The 27,546-nt window shown below is 36.7% G+C and overlaps 1 protein-coding gene across 1 annotated transcript in view; it reads right to left on the minus strand.

The window, feature by feature from the left end:
- LAMA2 (laminin subunit alpha 2) overlaps positions 1-27,546 on the minus strand; it is a 613,890-nt gene that overhangs the window by 344,651 nt on the left and 241,693 nt on the right.

Consider the following 27,546-nt stretch of genomic DNA (forward strand, 5'->3'; position numbering starts at 1 on the left):
TACAAGAAAAACTACACAAATCTCCAAGCACAGTGAGAAATTTCAATAAGCTGGTTTTTGTTGTTGTTGTTGTTTGTTTTTTAGTAATTGATAGATCAAGAAGGCAAAAAATTTACCAAGGATATAACATATTCTATGAAAAATATACTCTATGAAAATATATTAAAACCTGGACAGGATGGTAATTTTTTCAGGAAAATAATTTAGCACAATTGACACCAGAAGAAATCAAATCTAACCATGCCATTTTCCATGTAAAAAGTGGAGAAAAGGTCAAGGAATTACCCTCCAAAGGTAATTTGGAGGCATGGGGCCCACATGTTCTAACAGGGATTTCATGAGAGCAGAGAATTCTAATGGGGAATAAACCATTTGATAAAATAAGAAGTACTTCTCTCACAGATAAAGGAATTATTTTTCTAATGCCTAAAGAAACCCTATAACTCAACAAGGAAAAATACCAACAACACAAAAACAGACAGAAGATGTAAGAGGACTATTCAAAGAAAGGGAAATATAAATGGCTATTAAACTTTTGATAAGATAGTGAACCTCACTCATAACAGAACCGTTAATTAAAACCACTCTAAAAACCTTTTCCAGTTTTTCAGGTTGTCAGAATTCTAAAATATTGATAATACTCCCGGATGGCAAGACTAAAGAGGTACAGCAATCCTCACATACTTACAGGTGTGAGTGTAAAATGGCACAGGCCCTTATGAAGGTGAATTTAGCAATAACTGTCAAAATTACAAATGCACAGAATATTTTACTTAGAAATTCCACTTCTGGGGAATCACCCTACAGATATAGATATATATATATATATATCACTAATCAACATGTAATTAATGAAATGTACAACTATATTGAATTCCCACCACATTTTTTGGTAATAGCAGAAGACTGGAAACAATCTAATATCCATCAATGTGAGACTGGTTAAATAAATTATACATCTATACAGTGAATTATATGTACCTTACAAAAGAATAAGGAAACTCTCAATATAATGACAGGAAGAACTACTTTCACTTTTTTGTACTTTGTAAATGCATTATTACCTATGCAATAAATCAAATGAGATTAAAATCGTTAAAGAAACTGAAATTGAGTGGTAAGTTTTGGACTGAACACACACACACACACACACACACACAGCATGTGTAGGCACACACAGGAGGCTAAAAAGCAAAGGAAACCATAAACAAGATGAAAAGGCAACCCTCAGAATGGGAGAAAATATTTGCAAACGAATCAATGGACAAAGGATGAATCTCCAAAATATACAAACAGCTTATGCAGCTCAATATTAAAAAATGGGTGGAAGACCTAAATAGACATTTCTCCAAAGAAGATATACAGATTGCCAACAAACACATGAAAGGATGCTCAACATCACTAATCATTAGAGAAATGCAAATCAAAACCACAGTGAGGTATCACCTCATACCAGTCGGAATGGCCATCGTCAAAAATTCTACAAACAATAAATGCTGGAGAGGGTGTGGAGAAAAGGGAACCCTCTTGCACTGTTGGTGCGAATGTAAATTGATACAGCCATTATGGAGAACAGTGTGGAGGTTCTTTAAAAAACTAAAAATAGAACTACCATATGACCCAGCAATCCCACTACTGGGCATATACCCTGAGAAAACCATAATTCAAAAAGAGCCATGTACTACAATGTTCATTGCAGCTCTATTGACAATAGCCAGGACATGGAAGCAACCTAAGTGTCCACTGACAGATGAATGGATAAAGCAGATGTGGCACATATATACAATGGAATATTACTCAGCCATAAAAAGAAACAAAATTGAGTTATTTGTAGTGAGGTGGTTGGACCTAGAGTCTGTCATACAGAGTGAAGTAAGTCAGAAAGAGAAAAACAAATACAGTATGGAACACATGTATATGGAATCTGAAAAAAAAAAAGGTTCTGAAAATCCTAGGGGTAGGACAGGAATAAAGATGCAGATGTAAAGAATGGACTTGAGGACACGGGGAGGGAGAAGGGTAAGCTGGGTCGAAGTGAGAGCGTGGCATGGACATATATACACTACCAAATGTAAAACAGATAGCTAGTGGGAAGCAGCCACATAGCACAGGGAGATCAGCTCGGTGCTTTGTGACCACCTTGAGGGGTGGGATAGGAAGGGTGGGAGGGGATATGGGGATGTATGTATATGTATGGTTGATTCACTTTGTTATAAAGCAGAAACTATCACACCATTGTAAAGCAATTATCTTCCAATAAAGATGTTAAAAATAAAATAAGAAAAAGAAGAAAGGAGTCCTGTGCTGGGCTGGGAGCTATTAAGGAACACAACAGTCTGTAAGTGCACTGGGAACTGTGACTTGAGGTCACCCACTGGAATTTTCATCCACTTTTGCAAGACAATATATCATTTGTGTTAATCACATTTTTTGACAGGAGAGGCAATATGTGTCTCCATTCCTAACATTCTGCATTTAGATAATCCCTGAGAGAATTTTACAAACTGACTGCCAATAAACTACTGAGTCACTAGAGGAATAAATACAGCAAACTCTGAGATGAGAAACTAATTCTGATGCCACAAAGAATAGACTCAAAATGCTTCATGATAAAAATATGAAATGTCCCAGCTAATTGAACCTACCTTAGATACTTAGTAAAGAATAAATTCACTTAAATCAACTTTTGAGGATGATAAAATACAAGGTCTTCTAAAATAATAAATCTCCAGATACTGAATATCCTCCCCATCTGATGTAGAAAATTTTAAGAGTAAGGCAGATCTTGTATATTCCACAGTTCTGGCATCTAACAGGTGAGCCAGAAATGTGTTTAAAATCAAGTTGTCTCTATTACTTAAGAAGGTATCCATTAACGGTAAAGAATGAATAAATAGATGTATGAAGCAATTAAAATGAATTCCCCTTACAGATTAATTTTGGCATCCAAAAATTCACCAGTGCCCTTGAAGTCATGCTAAATTTCTGTCTTATCAAGCTCTTACTTGACTGCTCCTAAAAATGCTATTTGAAGGGAGAAAAATCAGACCATGTCTAGAATTAAGTTTTCCAAAAATTATTAAGGTTTATTTGGCATTAATGCTATGGTGAACTGTATTTGTGCTCTACATGGAATCAGTAAGTGCCTCATTTAAACATACAGGAGCTTTAAAAAATGGTGAACATGTTCTCGTTTACGTTAATAAACCATATGATAGCTAAAGAAAGGCTTCAGCAAAAGAATACTTCTCCTCACAGCTTTTGTATTTTCATCAAGCTACTCCGCCAAGAGATCTTGTGAGTATAGTTAGTCCCAAGCTGTTTCTGAGACAGAAAACCAGACAGCTGTTTGGCCATGTTTTGTGCAGCTTATTTCCATCATTTTTTTTTCCTTTTTAAAAAAACTCTCCTTCAAAATAAATCATAATATTGGATAAGATATTTCCACTGGAACCTCGCTGTGTAATTCCAACTCCACCGGATAGTTTAGCATACTTCCTGATTTCCTGTGGGGTAACAACTGGAGGGTGTCTATCTTCAAAAAGTTGAAGAGTATCATTCCTCAAGACCACCACTGTCTTGCTGAGAGGCTGTGGGAAGTCTGTGGCAGTCTAGTGTCTTCTGAAATGACTTCCATTACAGACATGTTAGTGGATACATGTTCATGCTGTCAAAGGAATTTATTCCAGCTGAAAATATCAGCCTGATTAACCACCGGTTTTTTAGATTTTAAAATTACACTCTTCTTTGAAATTAACTTTCACAGATAAATAAAGAGGAAAAAAAAAAAACTCATGAGAGATCATCTCTTTTTACGACGAAACGACTAAATCAATATTACACTCTACCCATCCAAATAAATTACTTTTATTAGTGTAAGGGTACTATATAAATCATGTTTCCCTTGCAGATGGATAAGATTTGAGGGTCTCTATGGCATTTTTACTTTGATAATTAGAATATAATTTAAAGACGTTTTATGCAGCAAAGAATCAAAATTCTAGTATGGATAATGGCCCCTTATTATTATGTTTTTCTATTTATATTACTACCTCTGCTTTAGATTACTGGAAAAGCTATATTCCTAACAGCCTCCCCAGTGATAGAAGTTTACTGAGTGGATGGATGGGAGAATGAAGGCTACTTAAGGATCATTAATAAGGTTAAGAAACTTTGAAATGAGTAGTGGAAGTGGATGGAGTTGACAACTTGACGAACATTTTAAAATCCCCTTTATCAATCTCTAAGTGTGTCAATGAAATTGGTGTAACAATTTGAAAGTAAGGTGACACCAGAGGATAGAACAATAATTTTCATATGTATAGGATGAGATCAGCTATCTATAGGTGTGGTCAAAGAACATGTATGTAAATGAGTGGTTGAGACTTGTGGAACCTCTTAAATCTAATCATGATTAATGTGATATTAATTCAGAGAGGGAGAATAAGATCACAACGATAACTTTGAAAAATGAACCTAATCACTTGTATTTTACCCAGCATGGGGAAAAAAAAAGAAAGCATACGTTTGGAGAAAGGGGGTGATCTGTATGAAGCTTAGGAAAAGGTGACAGTGCAACAATTTGCCACTGTGTTTCTAGCACAGCACAAACAAAGGCTCTGACTCTGGCTCTGGGTGGTCAACAGGAGCCTCTAAATGATCAATTTTCAGTCTCCACTATACTTGATCTATTAACAGCATTTGAAACAATTGATTACTCCATTGATTTCCAGGATACCACACTGTCTTTGTTTGCCTCCAGCTACACATTCCCAGTCTCCCTCTCTACTTACTACCTTCTCTCCTTCCTAACTTTCTAATATTGGAGTACCATGGTGCCCAGTCCTTGGCCTTGTCTTCTGTTCTATCCATGCTCACTTAGCGATCCCACCAAAGCTCACAGATTTAAATACCATCTATACTGATGCCTCCCACACATATCTCCAGGCTTGATCTCTCCTAAGGTCCAGATACAGCATCCAACTGCCTTCTTGATCCATTTATACGACTGTCTAATAGGTACCTCAAACTTATATCTCAAACTGAGTTCCCTTTCTTCACTCCCAGTGTTCCCAATCTCATTAAATAATTTTATCCTTTCTATTACCCAGGACCAACAACTTGGAGTCATGTTTGCCTGCTCTTGTTTTCCTTCTTCCTACATCCAACTTTTCTGCAAATCTTGTTGGCTTTACCTTCAAAATATATCCAGCATCCAAACACTTCTCACCACCTCTACTAAAACCATCTTGGTCCAAGAGCTTTCATCATCTTGCACCTGTGCATTGCAATAAGGATCTGAACAGGTCTTCCTGCTACAACTCTCACCTCCTTAGGGTCTATCTGCAACATAGCAGCTGTTTTTTTGTTTTTGTTTTTTAAGTTTTTAGTAAATGTTTCCATCAATTTATTCTCTGTATTCCTTATTAACAAAAATCATAACTTTAATATTAATAATTTAAAATATTATGGACCAAAGAAAGCCAACTCTCACTCATGCTGCAAGTTGGTCGGTGTTTTCTTTACTTCTGTTCGCCAGATGATCTTCAATAATTTCTGCCAAGAGACTCCTCTTCAATAGGTTACATGCAAGAGGTAAAAGCTGGCCATCAACCTTATGAAAATAGTGTAAACCATAGCAGAAGAGGTCCATTCCCATCTCAAACCCCATACCATAATCACATTCACCAATAGAAAACTATACAAAAGTCATTATTTCCTGAAGGTGAGTAAAAGCTTTTATTCCCTCCTCGTAATTTGGTGCCTCAAAAACTGGCTTGCAAATTTTATCAAGGACAACATGTCTCAGGGAGCTCTCTAAATATTCCTTGAAAAATATAACTCTGGTCATGTCATGCTTTTCCTTAAGACCTCCCAATGCTTCTCTATTGCACTACCAATAAAAGCCAAAATTTTTACAATGAATTATGAGATCCTATACTATCTGCAATGTCACCGCCCCACTCCTACCGCTTAATACTGCCAAAGGAGAAAGTAATGACTTTTTGGAGCTCTTTTCCTACTTTCTCCCTCATCCACGCTGCTCCAGCCAGGCTGCCATCTTTGTTTGGGCATGTGAGATAGGATCTTACCTCAGGGCTTTTAAACGTGGAATCCCTTGCCTGGAATGTTATTCTCCCAGATATTACAATGCTTACTTTCTCATTTCTTTCAAACCTTGCTTAGATGAGGCCTTCTCAGTGAGTCTTTCCATGACTATCTAATTACAGTGCGAACTTCATCCTGGCACTCACAATTTCCTCTATTTGCTTCAGTTTTCTCCACAGTACTTTTCTTCTAACATACCGTGAATATGATTTATTTGCTTTGTTGACTATTCCTCTCTACTCTCTAGAACTTAAGTCCCAAGGGTTCACGGATTTTTTATCCTTTTTGTTAACTGACATAATCCCCAGAAAACAGGATAATAGCTAAAAATAACTGAGTGCTAAGTAAAAACTTTTGAATAAAGAAACATATAAATTCTAAATATTTAGCATATTCAACTAGCTTCCTACCTGTAAAGCAATTTCATAGAATAATTAATCAGATTTTTGTTATTATATGAGTAAATCTTTGAGTATGGTATTTCCACAGAATGAAATTCAAGTCAGTAATCCTTCATATCACTTTCTACCCAAGCATTTTGGGTTAAGTTGAATTACAGAAAATTAGGCATTAACAGCTTTGATCCACAATTTCCTTATATCTAGGTCTCCTACATTTGTTAATATTAGTTAAACATTAGTTAACTTTAAGTTTCATTTTGACAGGCAATTTTCAGCTGATAAGGACATAGAAATGTCATAAGACATTGTGTTTCAACTTAAGAACTATTCAACTTAATTTCAACCAGAGCAAAGTGGACCTTACCCATTGGTTAGTTCCTTCAATCATATTCTGACTATTTCATAATCCAACCAATAAACTGGATGTGCTATTAGTCACACAAGAGTCCATGAAAACACAATAGAGTATATTTAAATTATAGAGTATATTCCTTAAACACCATGGGCATGCAATAACTATCGATAAAGTTAATTAACAATTACAGAGTACCTTGCTTCTACAAGAAAAGTTTTTACTAAATGTATTATCATCTTTATGGATTGTCATTAGTTTTATTATATGTAGCTGAATAATTATTGAAAAATAACCTTTCTTACCTTATCAGCAAAGTTTCACTGCAGCTTTTAAAACCTTTCCAAATCAATGCAATATTTTTAAAGTCTTAAAAATATGAAAATACATGAATATATGAAAATTAATTCATGGGTAATAAAAATACACTAGATAAATAATAAAACTTACCCAATATGTCATTTATAATACAAGTTAATAAAATATTTAAACATTTCAGACTAGAGATTTCCCTATCAGGAAACTTTAGGTTCTTAATGAGAAAATTGGGTATTATAAAATGAATCTTTTTCTAGTCCATTATTTCCAGTTATATCAGGCACAGTTTATTGAAGTCCTCTTTTCCTTTTCCTCACATTTGGTTATTTCCTCCAACTAATGACTGTTGTTTTATGATTATTTTTATTAATTCAAATACTGTTCATTTGGGGCTTCCCTGGTGGCGCAGTGGTTGAGAGTCCGCCTGCTGATGCAGGGGACATGGGTTCGTGCCCTGGTCCGGGAAGATCCCACATGCCGCAGAGCGCCTGGGCCCGTGAGCCATGGCCACTGAGCCTGCACATCTGGAGCCTGTGCTCCGCAACAGGTGAGGCCACAGCAGTGAGAAGCCCGCATACCGCAAAAACAAAAAACAAAAAACAAAACTGTTCATTTGTACATCCAGAAAATGAAATACTCTGAGGGCTTAAAACACATGCTTACAAAGCTTTATCTCTAGACCACCTCTTCATGCTTCAATATTTCTCATTCATTCATTTAGTCATTCAGTCTCTCATTCATTCAAAAATATTTATTGGATGCTTACTACATTCCAGGTCACTGAATCGTTTTCACTTTCCCTTCTGTGTCATGATCTATCTCATCTTTGGGCCTTTGGTCAAACATGTTTTATGTCTCCCTACTGCTCCCATTAGCACAGACATACTTTATACCTTTCAGGTCTCAGCTAAGATGTCAATTCCTTCCTTCCATGAACACTTCCATGTCCTGTCTAGGAGCTCTTCCTATGAATTCTCTGAGCTCCACTGTGATCACTGCCTATTTACTTGCTTGTATCTGCTACTGGACTGTAAGCTCAATGAGAGGAGGAACTTTGTCTTATTTACAGTATAGTCTTAGTGATTAATATAGTGAGTAGCATATAGTAGATTCAATAATTATTTGTTGAATGAGTAAATCATTAACAGTGCCCAAATATTATAGACTGTGATAGAATTTCCAATGAATTAACTCTTTCTTCAAACATTCACAATTTTGAATTGTGAATGTCATTTAAATTTTGACTTTGTATATATTTCACCTATATTTTTAATTGCATTTATTGGATGTACATCAAGAATTTTAGCATAAATTTTATTTGACATAATTCAATAAATCTCACTAGAGGTGTAATAATTCAAGTACCTAAAAAACATTACAGGCAGATTCCTGTAGCCCCAACATTTGGATAAATCATCCAAAAATTATTTAAGTCACTAATAGAGCCATTTTTGAATATAAAAAATAATGCAATATACTTGTATATCCTTAGGTGCCTCAGTATTCCTACTTAACAGAACTGGAAAGATTTTCTTTTCATGCAGAGTGTAGTGTACTGAATTATCTTGGAAGGTCCTTAATAAACATCACACTATCATCAGAAGTTTATAAGCCCAACCAAAACAACTATTGTACTTCCATGGTTGATGACTACCGTGTTGCTGGAAAAGTAATATTTTAACATATAAAATGTCAAAGACTGTGAATGACATTAACTTCCTTAACTAATCTATTCCAAGAATATAAGGAAATGTCAGCTTAATGAACTATTTAATAAATACGACTGTATCACTGACACCTGTACCCTGAGCTTAGTCTTAACAGGTCTTGCAGACTCCCATAATATATCTCCTTTCTGACACCTACTTGGCTCCAATTGCCCCTGAAACTTAGATTGCTTTCCTCCTGTTCTTGAGAATTACAATTCTTGAATTTGTTATTCCTGGATGAAAACTTTTCCTTCCATGAAATATCTACACAGATTCATCACTGCCAAAGCAATGGTCATTAATAAACTACAGTAGAATAAGAAAATCAGTTTTCTTCAATGAGTATCTGTCATCTTTTTCTCCTCTCTTAGTGAAACTAGTTAAAATATTGTGCTCCAAAGGTTGTGTAGCTTCTCTCTTGGTCAAAGAAGAGAATCTCTCTCTCCCTCTCTGTCTCTAACTCTCTGTATCAGAGAGTTATTTAATTTTTTGTACGAATACCAGATTTCATGTGGCAGTGCTTTTTAAATCCTATGGAATTAACATACAGAAAGGCTAAGTGGTTTGGAAAGATTAAAAATAGAAGTAAAGTCTTAGCTGCTTTAGGAGTTCCAATTTTCTCAAAGTTTCAAAATTGGTATGGTCCTTCTTTCAAAAATCTTCTGGTGGTGTTCTTGCTTTGTACAAGTCAAAGCAATCCAGAAAAGCATTTAATTCTAAGCCCTTTGATCTTAGATTAGTTTCATCTGAAACATGTCCAGATGAGTGACATGTAATCCATCATAATTGAATAGAAGAGTCCACTGGTCATGATGTATGAAAGAAACAATGACAATTAAGTTCCTGAAAGTTTCAAAAAAAGGAAATAATTATTAAATGTAAATATCTTTTTTCCCTCAAAAAGGACCTTGACACATGACCTCATTTTACATCTCTCTAAAAATTTATAATTATTTTCAAATAATAATTTTTAAAAGTACTCCAAGTTGTAAATTTTTCATTTATCATTTGTGTTTTTCTTCCTCCCATTAAAGTATACAATATTTGCGTGGATAAAAGAAGAGTTGTCAAAATAGGTTTTCTCAATCTCTTTTGGGAGCGTCTCATTTAAATTTTTATCAAATGCAGGTGTCATTACTAAATCTTTATGCTGTCCAGCTGAGACTACATAGGGATATAGATATCATCTGAAATTCACAGCAAGAAAAGAATCTAAGAGGAGTCGCTTCAGAGCAGACCATGAGGGAAAAATCACCAGAAGAAAAATTCTTTCAACTCTCCTCCAACATTTGCATTGCTCCAAATTTCGTTCTGGGTGTGTCTCAACCAAAGATAGATTAAGAGAATAAATCATTAGTTACCTATTCCAACCTCATAGCTATTTCAGAAATTTCTCTGCAATATACAGGAGCTTACTCATAAAAACAATAGTGATTATGATTCTGTACTTACTGGATACCAGACAGTCTTGCATATTATCTGTGTGTACTAACTCAAATAGTATTAACTCACTTAATGCTTACAACAACCTCATGAAATTGGTGCAATTATTATCTCCTTTTTTAAGAAGAGAAAATAGACATTGAAATTTTAACAAGGATGGCTAAGTTCATATAGCCAAGATGTGTTCTGATTCTAGTCTGACTTCTTTGGCTGAGCTCCTCAGCTCACCATTTCACTACCTCAAAGAATAGGGGTTTAGTAAGCATTTGTTGAATGAATAATAGCTGGTCATCTAGGCTCTATTTGAAGACTTCTAGCAACATTAAGCTCACCACTGGGGAGACAATCTTCTCCATACACGCTCTCCATTATTTATTTGCCTTACTTCCATTCCAAACCTGCCTGTGACTGACACCAGTATTTTAACTTCATTTTCTCTCTATTATCCTGCTCTCGCTCCTCTGGAATTATCTAGCTTGTTCAATTTCCCCACCTCTTGGCTTTTCTTCATGAATCTGTGTCAGGTTTATCCCACTAGTTTTATCTGTTCTAGACTTCCTTGGGTAAACTGTTTACCATGTCCCAGGTCACCACTCAGGACTCACCCCCAGGTCAGATGGTGTTCAGGCCTCCTGCAAAGGGGCAAGAATGAAGTATATTAAAGCACAGAGGATCACTAAGGCAAGGGATAGCCGCAGACCTCATCAACATCTCCTGGGATTGATCCATATCAGTAGAGAACCTCCTGGTAAATGGAAGCAAAGCTCTACATTAATCAAAATCAGAACCAGAACCTGTCCAAAACTTGAAGGCTAAAGCACCAATCGTTCTGAAAAGATCCAACCCCTAAGGTCTTACTAACATCACAATAAATGAAGTTAGTTATGACAGGTTTAGTACTTAAGCATTTTAGTAAGTGAAAACCACGTGCTGGTATGCAAAAAAATTAATTTAAACTTTATGGCAAATTCTACTTAGTAGGAAGTACTAAAATCTCAAGTTATAGAGAGAAGGGGAAAATAATGTGCTAATACCCAAAATAAATATCTGTGAAACTAACATGTTCTTCCTTGTTGTGGAGAGCTGTTAGAGACAGTTCCGAATAGAAAAAAAGCAACTGAGGGTACAATGACCTACATTAGTAGGATAGAACAATCAGTACTCTTGAAAGACATTTAATAACAACACAAAGGAAAACTTAAGCAACATTTTCCTGTTTTGTTTTCAGTCCCTGTGTGGGAACACTTGTTTAAAATTAAAATAAAATCTTGGAGCAAGAGGTCTAAATACAGTGCCAGATCCTGTGTCATTCAATTGGAACAAAACCTAGATGTGTACTTGAAAAAGAAATGCAGTCTCTCGTTCTCATTCTCTGACTCAAGAGTTCCTCAGAGAGAAGGGTGTGTATGTCGTGTGTGTGTGTGTGTGTGTGTGTGTGTGTGTGTGTGTTGCAAGTATTTAAATGAAAGCTGTAAAAACACATTAATTTGATTTTTCTCATTTATATAGAATAGCGTTTGGGGATGGTCATTGGCAATCTCAACTAATTTAAGATTCAGAAAGGTTCAACTTCAAATGACATGTCAGAGATTTTAAATGATCGAGACATACTAATACATACTTAGAGAGGGGTCTGAACATAGCACAAGGTCCTCAAGATTGAGCATGCCCTCTAGGCTCGGCGTACTTCCGATATCCCTGACCTATGTGTGTGCAAGCTGACTGCCGCGTCCCCCACCCTCTATGTGTCCCCGGACTGCCCTCTTGCACCAATACAAGGACAGGCTCATTCTTTGAATGTTCCCTTCTTTTGCCACCGTTCTCTCTCTTCTTGTTTTGCTTTCACATTATTAATTTTTTGGTGTCTTCTTCATATCTTTTCTTATTCTCCACTCACCTCTTATGGTTTTTATTCTTGCCCTGCTTCATTTTATTTCATCTTTAGAGTGAAACTGTCCATCCACAGTTGATCAAGTTTCTATGCTTTCAAGTGAAAACATGTGTTCAATTACTTTAAATATGGCCTCTAGCCTAGCTTTGTAAGAAGAAACTGCAGGTTTTACCTCTTTAGTCCTAAGATTTTTCATTGCACAGAGTAAAAACAATTAATAAAATAAGCTGGTGTTTTTGTGGAACAAAATTTTATACTTAGATAACTGAGGGCTTTTTATTTCAGTGGGCTTGTAAATCTAAGTACCGATGAGTCTGTATGTAAGACTACAAAAATGTTTATACATATATGCTTTTCTAATTTGGGCTAATACTGTTTCTGGTGCTTTGTATGATAGTATGTGTGGATGTGTGTTGTGTGTTCAGATAGCTAATGACAGCTGAAGACCATATATGTTGAAGCAGACTGCCTGGGATCAAAGTCTGGCTCTGCCACTTACCACTTGTGTGAATTTAGGCAATTGACTTAATATCTCTGTGCCTCAGTTTCCTCTGAAAAAGGTAAGTAATAATAATAATCCCTACTTATTATGTTGCTGCTAGATTAAAAAAGATAATTCATGCAACCTGAATAGAAAATGCCTGGCACACAGGAAAAACTATTAAGTGTTAATTGTTGTTACTCTTGAAAGAGTAAGAAAACTAACACAAACAGTTGTATGTCTCTTTGCTAAGCAGAATATGCTGTCCTCTTTACCTACCAGCAACCTGGACAGCCTCAGGACAATGGAAGTAGTAGTGATAAAGTTCCCACCCACAATGGAGAGGTGAATCTGGAAATACTAAGAATGTTGAACTTCAACAGGAGATTATGTGTCAAGAAGAAAGAGCAGGAGCTCTTCCTGCGTTTTGCCTCCTTGCTTATATCCAATTTCACACAAGAATTAAGAGAAAGAATGATCAGAGGACTTTCTAGCTCAAACCCCCTCCAGCTCCATGCTGGGACTATTGTTTTGGGGATGGCTTACATTCCCATCCCCTGACATGGCAACCTTTGGGCCTGAGGACAGAGTAGGTGACCATGTGCCAACACAAGGACTGCAGGAAGAGGAGGCTGTAGAATTACCAACATCTGGGCAGTAGTTTGTGAGAAGAGAAAGACAAAAAGGAAAAGGATCTGTCACAGGAAGGGACTCCATAAATGTGCAGTCATACTTAAAATTTCGTTGGAGTCATCAGGTTTGCAACACAGCACTGTGATGTGCACAGATGACTAGATACCATTTGAAAATATCAAGGTTTTAAGGAAGTTTTTCATTTAAGAGGTTAGGTGTTAATTTTACATGCTTTATTGAACAACAAGAACAAATATGATCCATGTCAACAGTAGCCTACGTTCAGGTTCTTACCATTATTCTGTACAGAATTGGACCATAATCATTTATTTACTATGTTTATAAGATGTTGGCTCCTTGCACCCCTGACATCTGTACAGCACCAACAGATCTCTAGTCCCTTCAAAGAAACAGAATGCACCAAGGGACCTCTCCTCCCACACAAACAGAAGATGAAGTTTTCTGTAGATTGACCGAGTACACAGTGTTCTTGTTCCTTTGCTGGACTCACACTAGTAACTGACCACAGGAAGCTGCAGGGCCATGCCCTCAAAGAAGCTCAAATACAGCTCGTGTTGTGGTTAGCTGGTGGGGGTGGGGGGGTGCTGAAATTCAGGGTCTCATTTTCTGCAGGAACCCATGCAGAATAGTGAATATTCAGAAACATTCAAACTTGAGAAAAATGAATAAACGGCTGATTCAAGGTCACTGATCATTATCCCGTTATTTGTTTAAAGTGGATTTTGTTTTGAAACACTCCCTTTTCTCTCTCCTCTGACAAACATGGCGTGAATGAAAGGTAAAGGGAATAAAAAATTTAATCAATCATCTAGAGGCCAGGGCTGAATTGCTTTCTGTTACACATTTGCTGCCAAATTCACAGAATCAGGTTTGTTTTCAATTATTTGTAATATGCTTTCCTAGAAGAATTTATAATAGGCTGTTTAGGGACTGCCCCCCTTTCTATTAATGATAAAAATACAGCTGTTCCTCCTTAACAAAAAAGAAAAGGAGTTAAATTAAGAAAATTGTTATGAATGTCACTGTTGGGCTTAAGAATTTTTTTGTTTGTTTGTTTCTCCAATGAGAAACAGCAACCAGACTGTTTCATTTCTTTTTTCCTCTTACTATGTTGATTTTCAAAATAAAAAGCTACCATTAATTTTTTTTGAGATAGTTTATACTAATAATACCTATAAAATATTAAAAATAAGCATATGTCATGATTATCTATTGATATGTTGCTTCTGTAGATCTAACAGCTGTGAACTTCATTCCTTGAAATAAAAGTACACTGTAAGTCCAGTGAATATTCACTGACCAGAATGCAATGCTTCCAGTCTCTCCATTTCCAAAATTACCTTCTCTCTCATCACAGACTTCCCTGTATCTTTTCTCTAGGCCTCCTGTATCCTGACACTATCAGCATCCCTGCCATCTTCTGTCTGATCAAGTGCTTATTAAAGACATAGACTCATTAATAGGAGATGTCATTCCTTATTAATTGCCTAGGTATGGCAGTCTTTTGAGAGACACAAGTAAGAATCTCTGAAATCCTATTTATAGGCATCCAGTTGGGCTGATTACCTATGTGGAAAGATGACATACAGACTTTTCTTATCCCAGTCATCTCACTCCACTGCCCAGGCCCAGGGACCACAACGGCCGTGCTCCAAAGCCCACCTTTATTCACAATGCACTAGAGCTGGTTTTGAAGAAATATGGGGCCTATGACTGCATTAGTATGGACTGGGGTTTATTTGTAGATTTTTCTGAAAATCTGATCAATATTCATTCCCTTCTCTCCTGATAATCCACCTTCTTTTCTGTTTCTCTTTCTTCTCTATCATAATTAAGCTCTTTCACTGGTTTATCTCATGACCTTTCCATCCTCCAGTAATTTACTTTAGGAGAAATAGTCCTTCCTCTTAACTGCTGCATCTATACCCCAGCTTCTTTAAAGTCCCTTTACTGGGTCTCAAAATTATGTCATATTCTAAATAAAATTGAACTAATTTTCAATTTTAATTTACCACCTTGTTTTTACCTGAATCTCTTACAATTACAAATCCTTATTTTCCTACCAGTAGTATATTTAAGAAATGATGGCACTGACAAAGAGAAAGGAAAACATTCTCTTATAAATATCATTACCAATTTATACAATGTCTACAGAAGTGTGCACATATACCACCAGCAATACCATTTCTTTTTCAAATAAAAATACAATATGTATGTAGGTCAACAAACTAGTGAATAATTTTAAAATAAGTATTCCAGAGTTCATACATTCAAATGAATGCTTCTCTTTCAAAATACCTATTTTGGAGTGCTCTATTTACAACAATAGTGCCTTCTCCTTAATCATTTTAATAGTCCTTGTGTTTTTCTTTATTTCTGAAATTTTTCTTTAAGTGGTAGGAGGAAGACTATTTCAAAAACAAAGGTTACTGGGGAAAGAAAAATAAGTCACAAAAATTAAAGGTCAGGATAGAAATTTAAAAATTAAAATTTGAAATAGAGAAAGGTACAGCTAGTAAAGCCTATGTACATTTTTCCTCCACCACCCAGAATTACAGGGCTTCTTACAGCTCTGGCATTCCTAAAGACTTAACAACGAAGGCTGTTGGGAAATATTAAACATTTAAGAAAGAAACTGGCAACCAAAGATAGTTTACTGGAGAAATTTTTTCACTTGTCAAATCAAATACTTGTAGCCCACTGAAGACAAATAATCATTCATGATGAAAAGGATTTTACTATGTCAATGACACTTATAAAAAAAAAAAACTTAGAGTTAAAAGAAGAAAACCTGACAAAAATATACACTATGCTTGAACCTTAAATGTAATTTATAATTCTGCCTGCTGCTGTTTTCAGTCATTAATATCATTAAAACACAACAGGTTAAATTAATTTCAACACATTATCATTTTAGTATAAATTCTTTCATAAAATAATATACCTTATCTTTATACATCATTGGATGGATTATGTTAATAGTGTGTTTCTCTCTAACTCTGAGAAGAAAACGAACAATTATGGGTCATCTAAAATGTCCTTCCAGCTTGTAGAATGAGTTGTGTTTGTATTTCAATGAACATGTTTGACAAATTGTAATGCTAATTATGATTTATCATTTCCATGACACCAAATATCAAGGTAGTAATAAACACTGATGACTAACAATATTTTTCCATTTCACCCAGATGTTTGGCATCACCAAACTTAGTTTTACAAAAAAAATAATAAATTTCTTGAATTCTGGCACATTATGGTGGAGGGGAATTAATATGAATGACGTGGCGGGTGCTTTTTTTTTCTCAATATGTAAATTTTGACTGGCAAGGCTTGTAAGATACAGAAATGAAATTGTACTTAAAAATAAATGTCTTGGGGCTTCCCTGGTGGCGTAGTGGTTAAGAGTCCGCCTGCCACTGCAGAGGACACAGGTTCGAGTCCTGGTCTGGGAAGATCTCACATGCAGCGGAGCAACTAAGCCCGTGCGCCACAATTAGTGAACCTGAGCCCTAGAGCCCGCGAGCCACAAATGATGAGCCCATGCGCCACAACTACTGAAGCCCACACGCCTAGAGCCCGCGCCGCACAAGAGAAGCCACCGCAATGAGAAGCCTGCGCACCTCAACGAAGAATAGCCCCGGCTCGCCGCAACTAGAGAAAGCCCGTGCACAGCAATGAAGACCCAACACAGCCAAAAATAAATTTAAATAAATAAATGTCTTTCAAAGTTTTACCAATGCAGCCAAAAGCCAGAATGGAAAAATAATTAATTTATATCATAAATTTTTTTCAAAGCAAGTCTCTAAATTCAAAGTTTATCCTTGAGATCTTATTTCAGGAATGTACCATTGTGAGACATCTTTGAATATATGGCATATAAGATCTGATATGACAATTTGGAATGTGGAGTTTGAAGGACATAAAACAGTATACACTAGTTTGTTTGCTTTTGTTTAATGTATAGCAACGCTTGGGCTTTTCCACACCTTTCCTGGAAAACCCTAATCAAGTTCTCCTTTATGAGCCTGGAGCCCCTTCCCCTGATACGGTTTTTTTAATAACAAATAACATTTTAGTTTTAATAGTAATCAAATGGAATTAGCAAATAGTCCATTGTTTATTATATAAATCACACCAAGGTCTGAGTGCACGTTTCCCAAAAGATTATTTTTACATCCTGCAACAAAGAGAATATGTAATGCTTGCAATATTCCTGTGAGAAAACTCTGTGTCCCAAAACTGTTTGTTTGCTCTTTGATTTTGCTGATTCTACCTCATCTCTCTGACCTCTAAAGGTGGAAATGCCTCAGGGCTCAGTTCTAGAGCTGTTTCTCTTCTTGGCCTTCATGTACTTCCTGGGTGATCTTGTGCAGTCTTACAGCTTTAAATCTTCCAATTCAGACATTTCGGCAGTATTTCTCATCTGAACTCTAGAATACTATTGAATATATACTGTCTATTCAACCTTGCCATAATGTCTAATAGACATTTCAAGTTTAACATACTCAAAACTGAATGCCTGTTCCTCCTCAGCAAAACTTGCTATACCCACGGTCCTCCTTAACTCGCTTAACTGCAGCTCAGCCCTTCCAGTCGCTCATGCCAAAAACCGTAGACTCATCCTTTGCTCATCTCATTTTCTCACACCTAATGGAAAATCCATCAGCAAATCCTCCTTGGCATATCCAATTGGTCAGGAAATCCTATTGGCACTACTTTAAAAATGTATCTTCTATTCAGACAATTTTCACCATCTTCGCTGCTGCCAGCATGCTCTAAGCCACTATCATTTATCCCCCGGAGTACTGCAAAAGTCTCTTGACTGCTCTCCTGCTTCTACCCTCCCCCTCATGTGTTAACCAACCCAACACAGCCGGGGTGAAGGGGAGAAGGACAGGAATGGGGAGGGAATGGGGAATGACTGTTGATGTGTATTAGGTTTCTTTTTGAGAATGTTCTACAATTAGATTCTGATGATGGTTGCACAAGTCTGTGAAGATACTAAACACAACTGATGTGTACACTTTAAATTTTTGAATTTTGTGGTATGTGAATTATATCTTAATAAAGCTGTTAGTATAAACTGTGAAGGATCTGAGATTTTCTATTTTTACCTTATTTGCAAGGTAACAAGTTAGACTGACAGTTTGCTGGATGCTGGTGGAACATATGAGACTCCAACAACAGGAAAAAGGGTCTTTATCACTCCGAGTACAGGAGGCAGCATGAGCATCAGCATACTTGATGCCAGTCCCTGAGCCTCACTTTGCCACACAAAGAGATACAGCGAGGACCAGCTGATACTGGCGCTCCAGTGGGCTGTGTTACAGATGGAGAACTCTGAGGGTAACGAACCCAAATCTTTCACTCTGGGGGGAGATATCATCCATATCTTTCAAGGCTATAAGCAAACCTGTCCTTGGATTCATAGGGAGATACTATCACTACTTTCCAAGGCTGTTCAGTCTATAAATAGCCTTGAAAAGATAGCCTGGAACAAAAATGATCAATGCTGCTGGTTTCAAAATTTATAACCAATTTATCAAGGTGTGCCATCTGAATTTAGGCATAAGCGGTACGCGTGCCTCTCACTGTTGTGGCCTCTCCCGCTGCGGAGCACAGGCTCCGGACGCGCAGACTCAGCGGCCATGGCTCATGGGCCCAGCTGCTCCATGGCATGTGGGATCTTCCCGGACCGGGGCACGAACCCGTGTCCCCTGCATCAGCAGGCGGACTCTGCGCCACCAGGGAAGACCTAGACATAAGCTTTTAAATCTCAACTATTAACCAAAATATAACTATTATTTCAAGAAAACACCACATGAATTGGAAGGTTTTAAGTTGCAGTAATTTAAAAACGGGCATTTATATGCTGATTTTATCATTTAAGTTTATCTCTTTTAATTCTTAGGGTTAGGAAGGAATTACCATGTTCCTCATTTTTGCAGATGAGGAAACAGGCTCAGAGAGGTTAAAGAACTTACCCAAGAGCAAACAGATTGATAGTGACAGAGCTGGGACAGTCTGACAGTAAATGTGTGTGGTGGGGCTGTGTGGGTGAGCTGGAGCAGGTAACCCAAGCTGAACGCACCTGCCACAGACAAATCCTCTGCACAACTCCTGCCCTGCAAATCCAGAGATCGTTCAACACCCACAAAAACACAAGTTACAAATGTTCGCATAAGCACCACTTGGGAAAAATCAGGTTGTAAACCTCATATATAATTTTGCTTTCCAATGTTCTGTCTAGTGCTACTGGGCCTCCCAAAGATTTCCAAGGGCATGAAGCAAAGAACAGCATGAAGGCATGCTGAGTCCCATTTTCTTGAATTTTCACTTTGGACCACAAGTATTAATAAGGATGTGTTTGCAATAATGAGCACATTTTCCCACTGACGCACCAGGGAATGAAATCCCGTTGCCTAGGGGAAACACAGAAGTCTGTATTGGTATGACCTCAGGAAAGAACATCTGACAAATAGGGAAGCAATTCTGATATAAGATTTTTTCAAAACCACATTATAAATGTTGATTGCATAAATGTGACTAGGAGAAAAAAAACATTTCCTTCAATATTCTGTTAATCATATATAAATTATCAGTTGATATGATGAAAGGTATTGCATAGAGTTAAGCCTAAATTTTCATAGGACATTTAGCTGCGTATTCAAGTAGAGATTAACTGGTTTAGGAAACTTGTAAGTTATGTTTATGTGTTCAGGCGAGACCAAAACGTTTAGTAATCTTTTTTCACACAATGTTGAGCTAACCATAATTTTGCAATAAACCCAGGAATCAGTAATAATCACAAATTTGATTTTTTTCATGCTGGTCTAAGAAGTGAAGCAGCAAATAAGATATCTTTCCTTTATCTCAACTGAAGCGATTACCTCAGAAGGATTTGAGATTTTAAGTAACTTGTAAATCTTTAATGGCTCAAGGCCTCAGAAAATTAATCCTGGTTAATTTTAATTATAATTTCAAAATATATTATTTACAATTTGCTACTGCCTTCTAATTTCTTTGATCCACAGCCTTTTCCATAGTTTTCAGAGGTTCCAGATATAATTTTCTTAAAATTGATTTATAATGGTTTTTAGAAGAATTAATCTAGAGCTTCACTAAGAAGATGATTTTATTTTTCTAAAGCATACAATTTCCAGATTTGAGGATATTTGTTAGCACTTCCTTCCAGAGCTTTCAGTTTTTACTCCAGGTGTCATGAGGCTCTGTCAGGTCTAATGTGTAAAGTTCAGGGAGATCTTTGGAATAACAGACACACCATTGAAAACACATAGAAGATACTGCTAGATAGAGCTAGGATGGAAAGTTGTTACTCTACAGGAATGACTCAGGCTAAATTAAAATATCCAAAGTAAGTAAAAATATATGGAAAACAACAGTATTAAGGAGGTTTGTAATAAAAAATTGTAAGTATATTTGCAGAAGACTCTGAGGTCTTCAAAAAGATAGCAAATATTTTTATTAAATTGGCAAATCTCCCAATTTAACAGCCTAGTAGACAAATTTCCCAAAACGGAACAAGCACTGTGAAGAGGTTGAGTAATTTGTTTTTATAAGTGCTCTGTAAGTAATTATTTCTGAAATCCCAGGCCCACCATTGGTGAGGGACAATGGGGAAGGAGGTTTTCATCTTGCACTCAGCAGGGGCCTCTAGACTAATATGTATACACACCCACGATTACCACAGCACAGTTTGTGCAATTTCACTTCAGATATTGTTAATCATTTCAGCATTCAAAAAGTCTCCTTGAAAAGTCCAGCTAAAGGAGCATACTGATTCACATGGCTGAAAAATACCCTTGCAATTCAGAAGTTATTTTTTATTAAAGGCAATAAGGCAGCAGCATGAGAAGATGTTAGGTGCATTTGGATTCTTCTAGAGTGCTCACTTCTACATTTCCCTGTATATTTTGCCTTTATTCTAAGTCACAGCAAATGCAATAGCCAAAGACTGTGGAGACACTTGAGAATACTAAGTTCCTTGAAGAAGATTTCTCAACCAATTGGAAAAGACATGCTGAAAGCCTTAGAAAGATCGCTTGATGGAGGATAAATAAGCCTTTAAATAAAATAGCACTAGAGACAAAAGTAAAGTCATCTGTGGAGAAAGGTCTGACTTTGAAGGTCATATAAATATCTAAAATCCAGATGTTATCTTTTCTTATCTTTTAGTAAACATTGTAAAACCGTTTCACTTTTCCTGATTTTTGAATCTGAAATCCCATAATTGATTTTATTCACAAAATAATTATACGTTTTTACTCAGTATAATTCTCATAAAATCTTTTCAGTTCAAAATTTTATTAGTCTAATCATATCAGTTTTTATGTGTGATGATGTTTCATGGCACAAAGCTTATTGTTTTAGATCATTTGAGATTTTTTTCTCCTTTTTTGGATAATAAACTTTTAAAACTTTAAAAATGGTAATCCATTTATGGATTTTCACTAACTGGGTTCAGAAATCCCAAAACATTTAAAACTCAATTTTGAGCTTTACATTACTGTGTCAATGGTGACTCTCTTAAGAAAGAAGGAGAAAGGGAGACAATGGAATTTTGGATATTTAAATAATTTCTTTTGATTTTTTTGAATGTACAAAAATTTGTATCTGAGAGACTCAGGCTCAGACATGCTGAAATCTGCTCTAACAACTTTAAAAAGGCTCTTGACATATTTGACTTTCCTGTGGACCTAGAAGTTTCTGGTTATAAATAGAACTTCTTTATGACATTAATATATGAGTACTGGAAATTATATTTTAAAGTTTCTTATGTTGGTCATATCACAGATATAATTAGAGCTAATATAAGTGATAATAATACTATTAATAATAATAATTAGCTAATATAAGCTAATATAACTTCTATATCCCCTAGAAATATCTTTTTATTGGTTATTCACTCAATTCTGTGCCACTGCATATCAAAATAAAATGTGTATATCCTCTGACTAGTGATTCATATTACTAGATTTATTTACAGAAATATTCGTGGATGAACATAAACATCTTTGTACAAGATGTCCATTACAGCATTGTTTATAATCATTAAAAGTTGGAAATGAAGAACGATCAGTGAGAATATGATTAAATAGATTGTTGGGTACCTACTTTCAAATGAAGTACTGCATCATGATTAAAATAATCAAACAATGTAAATCTACCAGTACTGAAATAGAAAAAAAATGTCTACAACATCATAAGTGAAAAAGCAAATCACAAATACCATGCAGAGGATAATTCCACTTGTGAAAAAAGCAAGAAAACATAATATATTTTACACATGTTTTCATATATGCATTAAAAATAATGTCTAGGAAGGATACATACCAAACCATTAATAGTTGTTAGCAGTGGAAAGAAGAGTGGGGGAAGCGAGGACTCTCTCCTTCATCTTGGCCTATTGATCACAGTGCAATTCTCCTAATATAATTACATTATATAACTTTGTACTGTTTATTTTTAAATTGACATTTAAAAAGCATTAAAACAGGGCTTCCCTGGTGGCGCAGTGGTTGAGAGTCCGCCTGCTGATGCAGGGGACACGGGTTCATGCCCCGGTCCGGGAAGATCCCACATGCTGCCGAGCGGCTTGGCCCGTGAGCCATGGCTGCTGAGCCTGCGCGTCCGGAGCCTGTGCTCCGCAACGGGAGAGGCCACAGCAGCAGGAGGCCCGCGTACCGCAAAAAAAAAAAAAAAAAAAAAAAAAAAAAAAAAAAAAAAAAAAAAGCATTAAAACAAAACTTTATGTATGTTATAAAACTTTTTGACCCCTTAAGGAATCGTTAGGCTGGATCCCTCGGTCTTACGCATCACCCTAAGGACCACATCACTACCACTACTAGTCCTGGCTTCACTTCTTCCATGCTTGGGGGAAGCAGTGCAAAACAATAACATGCTTTTCACAGTTTTGGGAAGTCTCTCATCAGCTTTTGACTGTTAGAGAGATTCTGACTCTATATACTTTTGGCATATATTCCAGTCTATTAAAGTTTCCTCAAAGACAGAATCAGAGGAGTTAAGAACAAATTTACAACAGAAGAAATTGCAACTTTAAATGCCATGAAACTGGCCTACAGATAAGCTGCTTGTCTTTTTTTTTTTTTAACATGTTTATTGGAGTATAATTGCTTTACAACGGTGTGTTAGTTTCTGCTTTATAATAAACTGAACCCGTTATACATATACATATGTTCCCATATCTCTTCCCTCTTGCGTCTCCCTCCCTCCCACCCTCCCTATCCCACCCCTCTAGGTGGTCACAAAGCACCTAGCTGATCTCCCTGTGCTATGCGGCTGCTTCCCACTAGCTACCTATTTTACATTTGGTAGTGTATATACGTCCATACCACTCTCTCACTTTGTCACAGCTTACCCTTCCCCTTCCTCATATCCTCAAGTCCATGCTCTAGTCAGTCTGTGTCTTTATTCCCGTCTTACCCCAGGTCCTTCATGACCTTTTTTTTTTTCTTAGATTCCATATATGTTAGCATACGGTATTTGTTTTTCTCTTTCTGACTTACTTAACTCCGTATGTCAGACTCTAGGTCCATCCACCTCACGACAAATAACTCAATTTCGTTTCTTTTTATGGCTGAGTAATATTCCACTGCATATATGTGCCACATCTTCTTTATCCATTCACCTGTTGATGGACACTTAGATTGCCTCCATGTCCTGGCTACTGCAAATAGAGCTGCAATGAACACTGTAGTACATGACTCTTTTTGAATTATGGTTTTCTCAGGGTATATGCCCAGTAGTGGGATTGCTGGGTCTTATGGTAGTTGTATTTGTGGTTTTATAAGGAACCTCCATACTGTTCTCCATAGTGGCTGTATCAATTTACATTCCCACCAACAGTGCAAGAGTGTTCCCTTTTCTCCACACCCTCTCCAGCATTTATTGTTTGTAGATTTTTTGATGATGGCCATTCTGACCGGTGTGAGATGATATCTCATTGTAGTTTTGCTTTGCATTTCTCTAATGATTAATGATGTTGAGCATTCTTTCATGTGTTTGTTGGCAATCTGTATATCTTCTTTGGAGAAATGTCTATTTAGGTCTTCTGCCCATTTTTGGATTGGGCTGTTTGATTTTTTGTTATTGAGCTGCATGAGCTGCTTGTAAATTTTGGAGATTAACCCTTTGTCAGTTGCTTCATTTGCAAATATTTTCTCCCATTCTGAGGGTTGTCTTTTGGTCTTGTTTATGGTTTCCTTTGCTGTGCAGAAGCTTTTAAATTTCATTAGGTCCCATTTGTTTATTTTTGTTTTTATATCCATTTCTCTAGGAGATGGGTCAAAAAGGATCTTGCTGTGATTTATGTCATAGAGCGTTCTGCCTATGTTTACTACTTAATAACGAAGTGATCACTGAAGAAATCAAAGAGGAAATCAAAAAATACTGAGAAACAAATGACAATGGGGACACGACGACCCAAAACCTATGGGATGCAGCAAAAGCAGTTCTAAGAGGGAAGTTTATAGCAATACAATCCTACCTTAAGAAACAGGAAACATCTCAAATAAACAACCTAACCTTGCACCTAAAGCAATTAGAGAAAGAAGAACAAAAAAACCCCAAAGTTAGCAGAAGGAAAATCATAAAAATCAGATCAGAAATAAATAAAAAAGAAACAAAGGAAATGATAGCAAAGATCAATAAAACCAAAAGCTGGCTCTTTGAGAAGATAAAATTGATAAACCATTAGCCAGACTCATCAAGGAAAGAAGGGAGAAGACTCAAATCAATAGAATTAGAAATGAAAAAGGAGTAACAACTGACACTGCAGAAATAACAAAAGATCATGAGAGATTACTACAAGCAACTCTATGTCAATAAAATGGACAACATGGAAGAAATGGACAAATTCTTAGAAATGTACAACATGCCGAGACTGAACCAGGAAGAAACAGAAAATATGAACAGACCAATCACAAGCACTGAAATTGAAACTGTGATTAAAAATCTTCCAACAAACAAAAGCTCAGGACCAGATGGCTTCACAGGCAAATTCTGTCAAACATTTAGAGAAGAGCTAACACCTATCCTTCTCAAACTCTTCCAAAATATAGCAGAGGGGGCTTCCCTGGTGGCACAGTGGTTGAGAGTCTGTCTGCCGATGCAGGGGACACGGGTTCATACCCCGGTCCAGGAAGATCCCACATGCCGCAGAGCGGCTAGGTCCGTGAGCCATGGCCACTGAGCCTGCGCGTCCGGAGCCTGTGCTCCGCAACAGGAGAGGCCACAACAGTGAGAGGCCGCGTACCTCAAAAAAAAAAAAAAAAAAAATATATATATATATATATATATATAGCAGAGGGAGGAACACTCCCAAACTCATTCTACGAAGCCACCATCACCCTGATACCAAAACCAGACAAAGATATAACGAAGAAAGAAAACTACAGGCGAATATCACTGATGAATATAGATGCAAAAAACCTCAACAAAATACTAGCAAACAGAATCCAACAGCACATTAAAAGGATCATACACCATGATCAAGTGGGGTTTATTCCAGGAATGCAAGGATTCTTCAATATATGCAAATCAATCAACGTGATACACCATGTTAACAAACTGAAGGAGAAAAACCATATGATCATCTCAAAAGATGCAGAGAAAGCTTTCAACAAAATGCTTGGCTTTTTAATTGAACTAAAATAACTTGGTACAGCTGAACATTACTTGGATGCATGCCTCTCATCTATGGCATGTACGTTTGAATGTTGTACACTTGTAGGTTGCTTTAGAATCCACAGAGGTATGCGTATACAGTATTTTATTTGGTATCATAACAAAGCTGGAAAGTACAGGAAGCAGGAATCTTTATCCAATTTATGGATAAGAAAAATTGTGCTTCTAAGAAGGTACATCAAAGGCCCCAGGAAAAGTAAAGACTAGGAGATTACAAAGACCATGAGTGGTAGAACTGGAAATTAAACTCTTTATTTTTGGTTTCCACTTCAAATCCATTAGAGTGCCCATTAGACCACAACCATTTCCATAAGATGAGCACTCTTTCTGAGCCTGAGGCCATGCAGTAGGTTGATCCATTCATTTGGCTATTTCGGGGTACGTTTCTTACTTCATCTCAGCCTGCTGATAACAATGCAATTCTCTTCATAATCAGATACTGGACAGGGAGTCACAATGATGTTCTTTCATGACTAAGGCAAGAAAATTTTAGTTATTACTCCCATTGCCACTCACTGATCGTGTCAATATTCCTTCTATATTACATGAAGGAATCTAAAATATCCCTTCTGTCCAGTCCACATGCTAACATAACTTCATAAGTAGGTTGACATTAAGTTCATGACTGTGGTTAAGCACACAGGATGTAATATCATCCTGGGTTCAAATCCTGGCTCTGCCCTTTATTAGCTGTATAACCTTGGACAAGGTGATACTGCCCATCAATTTCCTCATTCATAAAGTGGTAGCAATGACAATATCGACGGCATTGGCATGAGGTTACTGTGGAAGCTTGAGGAGTTAAAGGATGCAAAGCACTTAGAATGGTATCTGGCATGTGTCAAGTAATAAATAAATGTTAGCTACTCTCACTCAAAATGTATGTTCGGTAAAATATATTGGTTCTAACCACAGGCCACCTGACAATGCACTTCTGTGTGGCACTGAGCTGGCTCTCCATTGGGCTAGGAGTACATTCTTTATGTTAACCACCCAGAAGACTAGCCAGCAACAAAGAACATTGATGCCTAAGTCTCTATCAAATAATTAAACTCTGTAGATATGCCTGTGCATTTGACATTTGAGACTGACATCAAGATGGATACAGCACCCAACCATCCCTTGCGATCCTTCCTGGGTTAAGTTAGACTGTCAGAAAGTTATGAAATTGATCATATTAACTTAATTCTTCAGGGACACTTCATTTCTTAAATTGCTTTTAACATCTTTATTTAAGTAAAATGGCTTTACAATGTTTTGTTAGTTTTTGCTGTAAAACAAAGTGAATCTGCTATATACATACATATATCGCCATATCCCCTCCCTCCCTCCCACGCTCCCTACCCCACCCCTCTAGGTGGTCACAAAGCACTGAGCTGATTTCCCTGTGCTATGCAGCTGCTTCCTACTAGCTATCTATCTAACATTTGGTAGTGTATACATGTCAGTGTTACTCTCTCACT

This window comes from Phocoena sinus, chromosome 12, assembly GCF_008692025.1.
Source record: "Phocoena sinus isolate mPhoSin1 chromosome 12, mPhoSin1.pri, whole genome shotgun sequence".
Lineage (NCBI taxonomy): Eukaryota > Metazoa > Chordata > Mammalia > Artiodactyla > Phocoenidae > Phocoena > Phocoena sinus.